The sequence below is a fragment of the Amphiura filiformis genome, chromosome 10, assembly GCF_039555335.1.
Source record: "Amphiura filiformis chromosome 10, Afil_fr2py, whole genome shotgun sequence".
NCBI lineage: Eukaryota > Metazoa > Echinodermata > Ophiuroidea > Amphilepidida > Amphiuridae > Amphiura > Amphiura filiformis.
This window is the reverse complement of record NC_092637.1, coordinates 22,417,840-22,435,310: the sequence shown is the minus strand read 5'-3', so window position 1 is coordinate 22,435,310 and position 17,471 is coordinate 22,417,840.

Here is a 17,471-nt window from a genome sequence, read left to right as displayed (position 1 = left end):
ACACTGATTATCCTAATACTTCAATCTCGCTGTTTTGCAGAGAAGCGAATCTCTCGCATGCTCATGTGTGTGACCTCGTTCTCGCTTTTGCACACGGAGCCTGTGCATGTGCGATTCGTGTGTCTGCAAAAGTGAGTGATTATAATAAGCGTATTATTATTATTATTATTATTATTATTATTATTATTATTATTATTATTATTATTATTATTATTATTATTATTATTATTATTATTATTATTATTATTATTCAGCTTTGGAAAGGGCTTGAACAAAACTAATTTTGGCTATAATTAGTAATGTTTACGCGCCTTCCGAAGGAATTTATTTCTTGAAAATAATTGATAAGCACATTGTAATGACGCATTCCCGGTGGCACAATAGAACGTGACTTGGTCACTTTGTTCATTACAATCAACAACGCGTGAACGATGTGGGATATTAGCTATGTCAAGGCAAGGGTAATAATACCTGTATGTATGGCAAATCAACCCCTGCTGCTGGATTGTCGACCAGATAGAGGCGCAGATGGAGGTTTCAAACCACCAAGTTGAGGATAACCTGCTATGTCAAAGGCCCGTTGTATACTAAATACAGGATCCAAAACTTAGGAGTTTACAGCGAAAAAATAGTTTAGGAAATGTGAAAATTAAAAAAAAAACCCTTTTTGCGTTAAGGCCACCGGTATCTGCCCTATAATATCTGCCCTAATATATAATTGACTTTTGACACCATGCTTTAAAATCATACTTTTGTAACTATGATGAATAACAGCTCATACTTTCTTATATTTAAAAATTATACATTGCTTTTTGCACCTGAACTCCTCACTGATATTAACATGTACTATGTATCCGGGACTTTAGAGTTAAAAACGCATGGGTTTTACAAGGATAATTACCTACATATAAATCAAAACACGCCATTAAACCTACAATGCAACCAGCAGAAATCTAAATAACGTTTGGTTTTCTGATGAATTTTAGCATAGAAAGCTGTTCATATACAAAAGCCAGTCGTAGGGAAGAGTTATCTACCGGTGTTTGTAATCAAAAATTAAGACAAGTATTAGTATTAGTATGACCCTTAAGTGGACACTTAAGGTGTGGGTTCCATAAAAGAGATCACAACGCTTGTTATAATTATATTTTAGTATGGTTTTTTTTTTTGCCTTAACTCAAGAATCACTAAAACATAGCAAGAGGACGCTTAAATCACAAAACACTCCTTTTATACGTTGTGCGCCCAGACTGCATACTGATTTATAAAAGTGTACAATTCTATCATAACATCGCTTTTATGATCATCGTCAATGATGCTATATTAGACTGGCATAATACACTTGAGACGAGACGATTGATTCGGGAAAATGACTGAAAAAAAAGTCTTTCAAATTTCTACCACAGGACAATATACCATATTACAGAATTTACTTCAAAATATGCATGCGATCGCTGTATTCATTCATCAGACTAAAACAATACCTAAACAACCGTCTTTTGAAAAGTTCAGTTATTTTTTTATAGAATGTAGTTTGTTCTCCCAAAGATAGTATCTTTGGTTCTACTCAAATATGTTTGTATTATATCTCCAACGACCTTGAAAAATACCTTACGGTATAAACCACTTTCCTCGCGCGACATGCAAATATCTATATATGATCAACCTGCGCTATTGATGAAAGATCGACGAGTAGAATACAGCTTCTAAAAGCAGCACGTGGCAAACAGTACGCCATCAACGTGCCACTCAGGTATTCGACTTTGTCTGCCATTTCAGATGATGAACATGTAAGTGCAGCACTTATCTTGAGGCGACTTGATGTTGGAGTGTTATTCATTTCCAGCTTTGAGACAATTCTACAGCGACCCGATACTTGGGCAGAGAGCATCAGTAAAGACACATTGTCTTAATGATACCATCTTCAAAGTGTCAATTGCTTCATTCTCATTATTAAAGTCGACGACGCTAGGACAAAATAGTCGCTTGTGCGACGCATCGCATCGTTAATTCTGCAGAGTGTATGTGGAAATTTTGTTTGAAATGCCATGGATTTATTTTATCTAAGAATAACGTTATATTACACTTGAAGTAAGGCATTGGTCATACGTACGTCCCACTGTTACAACTTACCTTTAATAATCGAATACAGTCTATCAGCGTGATCAACACCGGAATGGATTAAGTTACGACACCATATTGAAAGTACTCTGAGTGAATTAACTAACATTGCCTTTGGAATTTGGCCTAGTTCATTGCAAAGTAAAAACAAAGCAAAACCGTGACCACCGTGTGAACATCTTTACTTTGCCGACTTGACACAGGTATTGAATGTTACTGGGAAGAAGTTGTTATGGAGTACCGGGGTTATGTGCTTGAATACCCGGGCTTGAATAGCATGAGAAGGGAAGACGGTGTCATCACGGGCATTGAAAAATCAAACTGACTTTATAAACAGCTTTTGTAGCTTTGCTCGAGAAAAGCGCATTCCGTTCTGCTCATATATACAATTCTACAGCAAGTGGAAAATCTTAACTAAACACAGAACGTTAGAATGTGTCAGTGGTGTGCGATTTTTTGACACTTATCCAGAACTCCTGGTCTTCAACAATGAATTCCACAGCAAATATAACAGAGAATGGATTTAACACTCAGTTATCCGAGGAAGAATGGCGTCAATTCTTTTATCATACCCTCTGTGCTACTCGTGAAAGTTTCAAGGCACGTATGGTTATGTATGCACTCTTTGTGTTGTTTGGTGTAATCGGGAATATTGCTCTTCTGTTCATCATTCTGAAAGATAAACATCTTCGAAATTCACCGAATATCTTAATATCTAATCTTGCATTAGCCGACTTAATGTACATACTTATAGTCGGACCGATACGCATTGAACACGAAATTCACCCTTGCTGGTTACGTGGAGCAGTTTCATGCTCTTTGAAAAATTACACGCCAGTTGTTTGCCAATGTGCATGCGTGTATTCTTTAGTTGCCTTAAGTCGTGAACGATATTCGGCTATAGTTACCGGTATTAAAGCACACATGTCAAAGACAACAAAACTAACGGTATGTTGGGCAGTGGCAGCATGGATTTTGGGCGTGATTTTTGCGTCACCGATACTTTCAGACAAATTTTCCTATATATCTCATGAAGTACTTTGCAGCTCTGTGAAACGAGGAAGTTTTCAAGGACAATTCTATGAATTAACCAAAGTGCTAATGTTATACATTATTCCAGTTATCATAATATCAGTGCATTACTCTATTATGGCAAGGGCACTGTTACAAAGCACAAAGACTTTCAACACTAACAGTAGCCAGTTTGTCAAGCAAGTTAATGCGCGCAAACGTCTTGCATATCTCTCAATAATTCTATCGATATTCTTTATAATGTTTTGGTTCCCAAACTATGTATACACACTGACATACCATTTCAAGCCTCAAGACAAACGGGACTTTTCAGATTCATTCTTCATATTCCGACAAGTGCAGTACTTCATGTCTTTGGCAAACTCAAGCCTGAACCCATGGTTGGTATTCATATTGAGTTCTTCACACCGTAGTCGATTAATGAAGTGTCTTGGTTGTACGAGGGTAGCGCGAGTTATATCTGAATATCGTGAAGCTAGTCAGCACGTAATAATGGACTCTGTTGTTACCCGTGTTGCCAGTAATAATGGTGGAAATGGACATATTGAAGCCGTTTAATTTAAAAGGACTTTAATTATATGCTTTTAAAATCAAAATGTCTTAAAGACACTAAACATAAATGACCTATACGATTTCACTTCTTCGCCTTAATTTATAAGTCAATAAAAATATAAGGCATTTCAAACATTTCAAAGATGACAAATGTCATAGACTTTTCTCTCGAAACACACCAATAATAATTACAGCGAGTGACTGTTGTTCTCTCATTGTATCATAAAGCCTGTTACAAAGGTCAACAGGAATCGCTCTGAAGGAGGAAATATCTCAAAATTTGTCATTTTGAAAAGTAATGTTATAACTTATGCCGAATGGGGAATCAAAATACGGAAAACAAAATCCTTCATCTAGTTCAAACTTTAAGATATTGCTTTTGTTTTAAGGGTAGGATACTTAACGCGTGGAGTATAATGTACGTTACGTAAAATGACTGTGTCAGTTAAATGGTTTGCTTGCGGCTTTTGCACTTTTAGTATTTGTGTTGAAGAGAGTAGAGGTTTATCAAACGTGTCTCTGTGCACTCGTACTATATTGTGCAACCTATCGTCACGAAGCAAATCCGTATTAATCGTTTTTATTAGATGCAATACGCAACTGTGTTGTAATGACATTAATAACTGTATACTTAAAATAAAATTATTTGCCTCACATTTCGAAGTAGCAAAATAATTAATAATGTTTTATAGGTAAGAAAATGCAACACTGTTACTACGTATTTTGTTTTAGGGATCATTATTAGATTGGCAAAAGTGGAAGCTTATTTCGTGCAGTTTTTTAAATGTTGGTATGGGTGTGTTTGTGATTTAGGTAGTCAAGTTCAACACGCTCTATAATACCGATACCAACCGATTTCCCTACTGCGGTGCACATCGAATTAGCCTATCTACGAACGCGTATAGCTATATAGTCCGCTACCATATTCTGCCGGCTACAAATGTTGCCAAAATGTTATCCCAGCAATGACAAAACGTTGTCGACATCATTAACAAAAGGTTGGAAAAGGTTGCCAGAAAATGTTTAAATGTCGGGTTATATAAAGGGTATAAAACGTGTTCATAACATTTAAAAACATTTGTTGATAACCTACAGCAAATATTCTAACATAATGTTTGACAAAAATGTTTGCAAAAAATAGTTTGCAATAACATTTTTAAAATATTGTTGAAGGGTGTTTCCTTAAAAAATGTTTTAAAACACGTTTCTAAGACCTTTATAAAACCCGACATTTAATGTTCTTAAATCGTTTTTATCTAAACGAAAACCTATTATAATGTTTAAAACACTTTAAAAACATTTGTGTGTTTGCTGGAATGTCAAATATTTTGTCAAACATTTAAAATAAAATCTGCATTTTAATTACATGTTAGAATGTTGGTAACGGATTATTATCTTATCCTCTTGATACACCATTTTATAAGCCGATATCCGGAACGTTTTACGTCAAGCGTTCCGTTTGTTACCCCTTTACAATATTAGTTGTGATCGATAGTTTAGTCCCTGTCACAGAAATTATACCCCTAAATACTAACGCAATGCTCACACATACGCAATCCCTAAAATAAACGAATGAAGTATCCCCGGGGGAAGTATCTCTTGCTATTCCTACTTTTATTCAACAGGAATATGTGACAATAAAGGTCACAGGTATGAGCAGCATTATATTGACAATCACACATACGCTTTATTCCAAGTAGCCATCATATCATACCAGACGGTTTCATATTACTATTAGTATTGGCACATTTGACTAAATGGTTATATTAATGATTATGATAATTTTGATAATTATACAAAGAATAATGATGCATAAAAAACTAATAATCTCGATAGGCGAACTATACGTGCAGGTAGTAATGTCTTTGTAGAACTATATTATATAGTATAACGAGCAGTGAATTCAAAACGCCCAGGCTAGAACGAACACTTTTACAATAATTGTAACATCGTAAGAATTGGACATTGAATTTAAACGTCAGTTCTCCGAGTCTATAAACATGATGACATTTATGGGTATAACTAGTTAACGCAATCTGCAGTAAGCCTCCAGGCTATGCATACCTCATCCATCAAGTTTAAAATCCCAAGGCAAATATTCAACCTGGCTTGTATTTTATATTCCGATATTTGTGATGGAAAATTTTTGGGAAATATGTTGGAGCAATATTTTTCAGCAACTAAGTATCATAGTGAGGAAAATGATGATGCCTCTTGTTCAGGGTAGTAAATTAAAGAAGCCACATTTATTTTTAAACCAGGTTGACTTTATCAGTTGTTGAAACAAATGCTATACTGAATAGTCACCTGGTGTTAAAACATGAAGTAAATCAACCCAACCATTTTATTTTTCATGAGTATTTTTGTATTTTGTATTACGACATGCCCTCGAGGCGCCTCACTGTATTCCAAATGAGAGCACAGAGTGCGCACTATTAAATACTACAGATCCAATAGTGACTTTAAACACAGATATTGTTCCAATATCACACAGATATTGTTCCAATATCACACAGATATTGTTCCAATATCTGTGCTTTAAACCTAATTCACACTTAATTTTAACATTAGTGTTCTTTTTATGTTCCAATATTCCTCATACCATCCATACCCAAAAACAAAATCCAAGACTTTTTGTACCCAAGCCAAAATAACAGGTTACCGCGAGGCTCTGTGCTTTGAATGATAAAATACTCAAAGAAATGTTGAAAGAACACATTCCATTTTTAGCCTGATTGGCACTCAAGTATTACATAATATATGACACAAGTGGAGCTCATTAAGCAAAAGCCGACGATCAGGTAAGAATTCAAAAAGCAGCGTGACTATATATTTGTGTTAATTTCATTATAAGCTTAAAACGCATTGAAAATGCCAAATTGCAGTCACAAAATATATAATATTAGTAAATCGCCAAAGCAAATGGTAACGTAGGTATGTGGAAAAGAACTGCAATACCTATAACAAACTATGTGCCCAAAGAGTTGTCTTTGGCATGTCGCTTTTTTGAAATATCACCAAAAATATCAAATTTTGGAAAAACGCCCCAAAATTTAAAACAAACAAGAACCTTCCAAAATCAATAGATATTCGCACTCGGCGGCCCAGTGACTACCTCCCGCTGTGATTTTGGGTAACTCGTTGCTTCCCCTCTCCAGATACCTGTACTTCAAGTTCGCCCATATTCCACGCCCTAAATAAACCCCAAATCATAATTTATTATATAAGTTAAGTGTGAAGAAAACACATGAAAATAATTTTACGTTGTTTGCGGTGCTTATTTTGTAATGACATACTTGACAAATAAAGTGAGTAATGTGACTTTGATGCGTCACTATGACGTATTAATTATGTGAATATTTAGTTTATCCCTGTAATGACACACTTGAAAAATAAAGTGAGTACTGTGACTTTTGATGCGTCACTATGGCGTATTAAATATTTTTATGGGAGAGTGAAACATGAATATGGGTTACATGCGTTACTATGTAAATCCATCAACTCACCTATATGGGTCAAACTGACCGGCTGACTGATATTAAATTCTTGTCCCTGTAAACAGTAGTGACTCGCTTCGCAAATTATATGAGTCACTTGGGAAGCACGGTGGCTCAATGGTTAGGGCGCGAGCTTCATAATCGAATGGTTGCGGGTTCGAGCCCCACCACGACCAGTGTGTTGCGTCCTTGAGCAAGATAACTTAATTCCCAATTGCTTCACTCCACCCAGGTATACATTGGGGATCTGCTGGGGTAATCACAATCTAAGTCGCCGAGTGTACCCGCGCATCAGTTGCGGACTTGGTGAAGCGGAAATGATTCTGATATATCCTAACGGCAGCGGAATAATTGTTGAAGTGTGCTGATAATAAGGTCATGCCTAGCTGAAGCCCACGTTAAATCAAACAACATTTTTTTAATATTATTTTGATACAATGAAACAAAGTTAAAATGGCATAGGCATAAAAAAATAAAAGTTTATGTCAAATCAGTCATTTTGGAATGTTCGTGTCCCTCTTTCTCAGTAACCGTCCACCCCCCTTGGAATATTGAGGAAAGTACATATCTTTAAAAACCTCATCGTGTCGGGAGATGAAGGCATACATGTATATTAAATAATTATAATAATACAACGTGTCCGGGATGTGGTTCAACTATCAGCCAGCATATACTTTTGACATTTGAAATATGCTGTGGTTACATGTAGATCTCCAAATAGAGATCATTAATTGATATATGAATCCATGGAACGGTTTGAAAATGAGGTATTTTCGTAACTGTGCGATTTGATCATCAAACAAATCTAATCAAGATTAATTTCTACAATCCTACAAATGCATCTATTTCATGAAATAAAAACGTATACTAAAATACTGATTTAATAAAGAACATCAGCCAGCGGTTTGAGGATATTAGCTGCTTGATGTTCAAATGTAAGTAGATCAACGCGCCTTTTTCATCAACTAAATATCGTAGTCGGGACAGAATTATTGCCTCAGGTGTTCCATTTTACCTTGATTTGAATTATTTTGACATTTCTTGTTTTAAAGTGTCTTTAAGCAAAATAACAAATTGGTCTTATTTGTAGTTCAGTAAAACAGTTCTCACTGTGGACGTTTCAAAGTCATACAACTCTGTATCTACACTATTGCTGTTGTGACGATCTTCCTGTTTATCACTCATGCTGCTCGCTCACAAACGCAGTTGCCAGTTCTTTTTCAAAGAAGATCGTCAAAACATGACTGCGATGTATAATATATAACGATGCCCTTCGTTTTTGTTCATGATTCGCCTCCCGGCTTTGCCTATTTCTTTAGCCTCTTCCGAGTCTATAATATTATGATGGCCAAATTATCCCCTGCCTCGTATTTTTTTCCTTTCATTTCCTTCATGTACCTTCACCAAAAGTTACTCAATGATTAATATCTCTAAATGCATTAATCAATCACGTTTAGTAAATAATTAACTGTTACTTTTGGAAAACCCACTTTACTTTTTGGGCATATTGTGCTATGGTACAAGTAAGTTCAAAATGTTTAAGATCAAAGGATTTTGTACAGAAAAGTGGCGCAGCTGGTGCATTAAATAAGCCAGTTATAAGTTATATGAACCTCAGCAATCAAAGACAAACTAAATGTGAGTTTGTTTTGTTATCATTGGTATGGTAAGAAAGAAAGCAAGAAAGCAAGAAAGAAAGAAAGAAAGAAAGAAAGCAAGCAAGCAAGCAAGCAAGCAATCAAGCAAGCAAGCAAGCAAGCAAGCAAGCAAGCAAGCAAGCAAGCAAGAAAGCAAGCAAGCAAGCAAGCAAGCAAGAAAGAAAGAAAGAAAGAAAGAAAGAAAGAAAGAAAGAAAGAAAGAAAGAAAGAAAGAAAGAAAGAAAGAAAGAATGAAAGAATGAAAGAAAGAAAGAAAGAAAGAAAGAAAGAAAAGAAAAATAGAAAGAAAGAAAGATAGATAGAAAGAAAGAAAGAAAACAAGAACAAAGAAGAAAGAAAAAGAAAGAAAGAAAGAAAGAAAGAAAGCAAGAAAGAAAGAAAGAAAGAAAGAAAGAAAGAAAGAAAGAAAGAAAGAAAGAAAGAAAGAAAGAAAGAATGAAAGAATGAAAGAATGAAAGAATGAAAGAATGAAAGAATGAAAGAAAGAAAGACAGAAAGAAAGAAAAGAAAAATAGAAAGAAAGAAAGATAGATAGAAAGAAAGAAAGAAAACAAGCACAAAGAAGAAAGAAAAAGAAAGAAAGAAAGAAGAAAGTAAAATGAAAGAACGAAAGAAAGAAAGACCGAAAGAACGAACGAACGAACGAAAGAAAGAAAGAAAAAAGAAAGAAAGAAAGAAAGAAAAATAGAAAGAAAGAAAGACAGAAAGAAAGACAGAAAGAAAGAAAGGAAGAAAGACAGACAGAAAGAAAGACAGAAAGAAAGAAAACATAAACAAGAAGAAAGAAAGAAAGAAAGAAAGAAGAAAGTAAAATGAAAGAAAGAAAGATGGAAAGAAAGAACAAACGAACGATCGAAAGAACGAACGAACGAAAGAAAGAAAGAAAGGGTCTAATATTCATTTCGTCTACATCCATTTCGTCTAAACCCATTAGGTCTATATCCACTACATCCAATAATCATTTGGTCCTTTAACCATTTGGTCCGATAACCATTTGGTCCGACAACCATTTAGTATAATAACCAATAAGTCTAAAACCATTTAGTCTAACAACCATTTAGTCTAATACTCATTTGGTCTATAACCAATAGGTCTAATAGCCATTTGGTCTAATACCCATTTGGTCTACACACCATTTAGTCTTACAAGCATTTGGTTTATTAATAAATAGACAAAATGGTATTAGACTAACTGGTTATTAGACCATACGAGTATTAGACCTAACGGTTATTAGACCAAACGGTTATTAGACCAAATGGTTATTAAAGAAATATTAGACCAAATGGTTATTAGACTATATGGTTAGTAGACATACCGGTTATTAGACCAAACAATATTAGACTAAATGGACATTAGACTATATGATTATTAGACTAAGTGGCAATTAGCCTCTATGGTAATAGACCAATTGAATATAGACTAAACGGGAATTAGACGAAATGGTATTAGACCAAATGGCAATAGACCGAAAGAAAGAAAGACATGCCTTTCTCTCCTGCTGTACTAAGGTACTTTAAGATTAAATGATTGTGCACATCTCTAACATCAGTGTGCCGCAGCTGGTTCGTTAAATTGGAGAATTATTTAAGATTATGTGATATCTGGTGTAACATTTTTAAATTAAAAGTAACTTAACTTAAAACTAACTGGGACAACTAAGCCCACAGTACGAACTCAAACACAAATACTATGCATTTAAAAAAATGATTTGCTTTTTTATATTAATATTATACTGGATTGAGGTTTATTTTGAATTGCTTTGTGATCAAAATACCAATATAGAATTTACTTAAAACCATGTTTGTAGGTTAATCCATTTATCAATTAGATTTAGAGTAAGTGATGGGTTTGTATAACTGTGACAGGAAATATTATTTAATATATAAACCAGCGGTGCTTACTTTTTAAAGTAACATTTAGGCTTAAGGCGAGTCAGAGCGGTGCCTGAGTTAGTGGTGTTTATGTTCATACATTGCGAAGAATAAAGACCGCACTCAAAAGGAACGGTATGGTTTCACTACGTGATTTCTCAAGGCTCCTTGTAATTGATTTTGCATCCTCGTCAGAGTACCAATTTATCATTCCGGTACGCAAAAGTATCATTTATTAGTACTGCAATTTTAAAATGAAGCAAAAAATCCAATGAAACAATTTTTTTTCAAAAAGTCATTAAAGTTGCATAGTTCATAATGTACCAGTTTGAATAAATTAAACACAATTTTGGGTTAAAACATTCTAAAATGCATTGCACAGAACTACAGTGCAACAGAGCATCAATGCCCAAAATTTAAAAGCTATATAATTTATGAACAATATACACTACACATAAAAAATACTACTACGGGGGATTTTCAACATATAAGAATCCTAACAATCAAGTACCAACATGCACAGTTTTGTCCTTATATCACTGTTAGGTTTTTAACAACATGTTATCAAACCTTTACTGTGATTGGCAGCTGCATAGGGCATCTCTTTGATAGCTAATAATACACAGCCATTCAGCAAGGTGCTACAAACTGACCTTGATAGGCTTGAATGGGCACTGTCATCTGCTACAAAACCATCACACTCTAGGACCTTGTCACTCCATAATGCTACTGGGAACACAGTACTTTGACAATAGAATGAAAGACTCATTATTGATTAGGCGCGGATTGTAAAAGTACAGCTCCTGTAGTGTAGACGAATCCGACGAGCCAAGTCATGGTCAGGATTTGGTCGGCCATTATTGGGTCCCCACATGCACCAAACTGGTGTTGTGAGTGCCCAATTGGGTGGATTAAACCCGCTTAAAATTCGATGTTAGATTATTTTGTGTTGTAAACTGTCATCATTCTTTTGTCTACGTATAACACGGGTGATAGAATGCAGTTTAAAATACAAGGCCGCATCATTTCACATTTTAGATGAGATAGAGCCGACGGGGTTCCATGTAATGGCTGCCATTGAGGTGTAGGAATGCATGAAACTGGATTCATCTATAGCAAAAAATTGGAATAGACTGTTTGGAATTTTGTAACTAAAATACTAAATGCATTCTGCAAAATGTGTTCTGACAAATTCATAAAGCATTGCATAAGCTGTAATTTGACATATTGCTTGACATGTTTGGAATTATGGTAAATAATAAAAAAAAATATTATCGCAAATTAATTAATCAATATTATGTCCAGTAATTTAAAAAATAATACAAATATGAAGATTTTCTCTGACAGAATTGTAGCATTTGACAAGAGTCAATCTGTCTTGTAAGTTTGATTCTTATAACATAATTACTTTTCACCAAAAAAAATATCATTTTTCATACATTTCTTTTTATATGCTAATTATATGAAAAAGAACGAAAACGTGTCAAATTTTGCAACCTTATTAAAGATCAGAGTTTGATCAAAAAATGTTATAAGTGACATCTTTCACTTTCATCTAGATTTTAAATTGTGTGTCAATCATTCCAAAATTCAGTTTTGGACATTTGTGCTCTTTTGCACTGTATCGTTACAGTAATTGATGTTTCAGCACTGCCTGAATTGTTGTAAGTGACATTTCCCCTGCAAAACCTCTTGCATCATTCCGCAACGCGATAAGAATTCAGGGATTGTAAGGATTTGTTTTTAAATTTACGATAAAATAATAACGGTGATGATTATTTCTTGATATATGGTAATAGTTGTTATTTTACATCCTGTGGCTAACATCTAAGTGCTAAATGTCACTTCCAAGAATTTTAGACAAGCAGAATGTTAATTTCGAAATGTGACCTTGCAACACAAATTATCAGATAAAAAAAAATCGGTAATAAATATTATTGGACAGATATTAATATTTGTCAGCTAATATAATTATCTAAGTATATAAAACACAATTTATTCAAATGTATTGATATATTTTCAAACATGGACTGCTTTTCATTTTCTATGGGATTATACACACAGCATCATACCGCAGCGCTCCTTGCATCATTGGAATTGCCCGTATATGATCCAGGCTCTCAGCCCGTTTTTTATGATCATACATTTAAGGATACGATACACGATTTACCGACAAGTTACTCATTTCGCAATGCAATCATGAATTTTGAAGGAAAAACGTTTTCACAGGCTTCAATGGGACTCGAACCAACAATTCCAAGCATCATTGATTATCAGTCCCGGTCTTTACCACTGCGCCACGGAGGCAGATGACCAGAGGAGTGTAATAATAAAAGATAAATCTCATAATGCTATCTTTAGCCTTTTCTTTACATAAAAATGATGCATTTGGTAAAGATTGGCCGTTTTATGCATAAATTGCACAAACTATAATAAATAATAAAGACACTGGTACGATGATGAAATTGCATAAATCGGGGAATATCTGCGTCGCAATGTTTTGTTTTGATTTTAGGAATTTGACCTTAAAATTTACGACGTTACGACATTATCATTCGAAACTAACAAAAGATATTTCGGCAGTATATGTCCACATTCTTTCTCTAGAGTGTTTTGAACATGTATGTGAAATAGCTTCAACAATAGTTCGCTGCATAATGGTAAAACAGCCTTGACCTGAAAAAGGGCGAGAGGTGCCATATTGGTATAAAACGTTTGGTTTTTGATTGATTACAAATATTCATTTTTGTCATTAAAAGAAATTGCGTCTGGCGTGAATTACACTACAATTTTTATTCCTAGGGCTCTTTGATTTCTTCATATATTTTTGTATTATCATAGAGTGAATCCCCTGGCCCTCTATAATTACGCACAGAAGATTGCCTCCCCTTCTCACCTCACCTCACCTAGGCTGTTTCATCCTCTGTAGTATGAAGCCCTCTTCAAGAATCTTCCATTTCTGTCTGTCTTGTGCATCCCTTGTCCATGTGGTGCCTCTATATGCTGTTAAGTCATCTCGCCATCTTCGTCTTTGCCTTCCTCTTCTACGCTTTTCTGTTCTTGGTTGCCACTCAATGACTCTTTTTGTCCATCTGTTGTCGTTTTTTCTTGCCACATGTCCTGCCCATCTCCATTTTGCTTCCCCGATCCTTTCCATGATGTATTTGACTCCAGTTTTATTTCTTATGTCACTGTTTCTGATTTTGTCACGTATAGTTATGTTCAGCATACGTCTTTCCATGGCTCGTTGTGTCGTGGTGAGTTTTTGCTCCAGATCTTTAGTTGTCGACCAGGTTTCAGCGCCGTAGGTAATGGTAGGTAACACACATTGATCATACATACGCCTCCTCAATGTCATTGGTAGCTTTTTATCACAAAGGATGTCTTTGTACCTGCCAAAACAACACCAGCCAGCCTTGATTCTCAGTAAGACTTCCTCTCTTGTGTTCTCCTCCATTTTGACTGTCTTGCCCAGATACTTGTAACTATCTACTTTCTCAATCGGTTCATTGTCAATTTCAATGGACTCTGTAGTGTCAAAGTTGCTCATGTATTTCGTTTTCCCTTTGTGTATTTTTAGTCCAATTTTCCTGCTCTCAGTGTTCAAACTATTTAGCTGAACTTCCAAGTCTTTGACTGATGGTGATGTAAGGGCTACATCATCTGCAAACCTCAGGTCAGTTAACCATTCTCCATCGATGTTGATACCTCTTTCGTCTAAATCTAGTTGTTTGAAAATTTGTTCCATGGCAGCTGTGAATATTTTTGGAGAGATTGTGTCCCTTGCCGTACTCCCCTCTTTATGTGGATATGCTTGGAGACATCCTTATCTATGTGGATTGTAGCTGTGGCGTTTGTGTAAATGTCTTCCAGAATCCTAACATACCCTTCGTTGACTCCAATCCTTCTTAAGGCTGCAAATAAGTCACTATGTTCCACCGAATCAAAAGCTTTCTCGTAATCTATATAGCCAATACAAAGCTTCAGCTGATACTCAATTGGTCGGTAGTTTTTGATATCCTCTTTATCGCCTTTCTTATGTAGAAGAATAATCTTAGCTTCCTTCCAGGCTGCTGGTATCTTCTTTTCTGTCAATATTTGGTTGTATAGTCTTGTTAATTGAGTGATGATTTCCGCAACTCCTATCTTATACACGTCACTGGATATGTCATGGGCTATGAATACTTATATCCTAAATCATAATATTAAATAAGCCATAAATACGGGGAAATAGCAGCTCAGTGGGTGATAAAGTAAGAATTGTGATCATTTTCTAAATAATGGTGATGATAAAAAAGGCCGAATATTTTTTTTTATTAAAAAGTCTCTCCCAACAATTGAGTGATATGTTGTAGTAATATTGCACACACTTTAGTTAGAAATACATGTATGGTAACAACTGGCGACTGCAACTTATTTTACCGTAGTTTTCCTCGCTGCAAAGCCATTTTGCTCTCTTAATTGCGACTCACTCACGACGCACGTATTCATAAAAGTAGCAGGTGGACCCATTGGCATGGTTCCAATTAGATTACAGCCTTATTTTGTTTCGTTTTGCAAATAGCACCCCCCAATAAAAAAAACCCGCACAGGTTCGATAAAAAAAAAAAACCTCCACAGAAACACACAGAAAAACTGAGATTTTTATTGTGAGTGCGAACAAACCAATGACCACAAATATAAATGTGATCAAGCAAAATTAGTCAGAAGTCGGAAATATTGATCTTCAGATATAGCATTTAAAGGAAATATTTCCTTTTCTTTTTGAAACTCTTTTATTGCTCTTTTGAACTGGTTGATTATAATTTAAATGATGTTTTCTGCAAAATGTCACTTAGCACATCCTTTTTAAACTCCTTTTAAGGAACCGAAAATTGAAAATGACAGACTTCAGGCTGATTTTGCTTGATGACACCACATATTGAGATACAAAAATAAAATAGTAGTTTTTACATGCGTGGTAAAATTGTGCACTCACACAAATACAACTGTCTGGATTAAACGCAGCTGTGAACAGAATGATCCCGTTTTTCTGTGCATCTTTTGATTTTAGTCTGACATGTAATAATATTATTTCAAAGACTACTGAATGGCTTTTAAAGATTCGAATGTTTACAGAACAATGTGAATCTGTTGAAGCGCATTTAGTAAATTCAAAATTGCTTTAAGATGACACATTGAACACGTTAACTGTCACTAAAGATGAGCTAATTAAGTTCGGTCCTTGACAGATAATTATCTAACGTACGATGGGGGCTCTCTAAGCTAAATACAGGTAATTCTTTCCGATATATAAACACACGTGCTGTCTTTAGGGTACGATATAGAATGTACTATAAGGCAGAAATATCAAAATACGAATAGTAAGAGAGATTGAAAGAAGTTGAGATAAATATATTACGAAGAAGAGCTAGGATTCCATCTGGAAAATAGGCGAAGTAGGAGAGTTGGCCCAGTCGTGGTGACAGACTTTGATTTTGCTGACGACATTGCACTGTTGTCTGAGGAAATACACCAAGCACAAGAACTGCTTCATAGAGTGGAGACTTCAGCTGCTAAAGTGGGCCTGAAGATGAATGGGAAGTAAAACAAAGTATATGTCCTACTATAACAGGAGAGAAAACATCACAACAAATGAGGTAGATGACTTCAAATACCTAGGCGCTTGGAAGAAAAGCACAGAAAGGGATGTAAAGTTACGTAAAGCAGCAGCATGGAGGGCGTGCTGTAACCTTAAGAAAATCTGGAGGTCAACTCTTACCAGGAGTTTTTGATACATTCTGCAATCTTTGCTGCAACAGTGGAGTCGGTGCTGCTTTATGGATGCGAAGCATGGACCATCACCCCTAAACTTCCAAAGGGTCTGGATGGCTGTTGCACCCGCATGCTAAGAACTGTTCTGAATGTGCATTGGAAGGAACATATGTCAAATGCAGACCTATATGGAGATCTTCCCAAAATAAGCCACAAGATCAGTGAAAGAAGAACCCGGTTTGCTGGCCACTGTTCCAGAAGTGAGGAGCCTGCATCAAAAATGGTTCATTGGATACCCAAGCATGGGAGGCGGAAACCTGGACGACCTGCTCTGACCTACATTGACATTCTGGAAGATGACACTGGACTGGAGGCAGCAGACTTCAAGACAGCAATGGAGGACAGGAAGTTGTGGAAAGACATCACAGTTCGAGGACACCAATCGAATTAAGCAAGCAAGTAAGCATATTAGTATGTCGGTTTCCAAAGAACGATAATATGAGAATGAGATGACAAGATCCTGGATCTTGTTAAGTCGACTTCCTAGGGAGAGAAGATAATTATTATAATATCCCGGAAAGCGGTGCATCTCATAACCTATCCACGTTTGAATACGTCAAACAATGAAACACTAATTACTATCCGGATATTGTTAATTAAATGAAAACTTAAAGCTGATCCAGTTCAAGTTGAGGAAGTAATATAAAATTGAAGATTCATACGTAGTGGTAATAACAATGAACATTATCAATTTAAACTTCTACACTACTTGTTTATTTCGCTTACCGGGAGCGCTGTCGCGGAACTTTCTCGTCATCAGCCGATGTTGTTAGCTCTGATGTTTTGGAAACGGTTAATCTTCACACTGCCGTGGTGTGGGTTAGCGACGGCAGTGTGAAGATTAAAATCTTCAGAAAACCCACACACACTGACCAATACTTGAGGTTTGAGTCGCACCACCCTCTGGAACACAAATCAGAACGCTG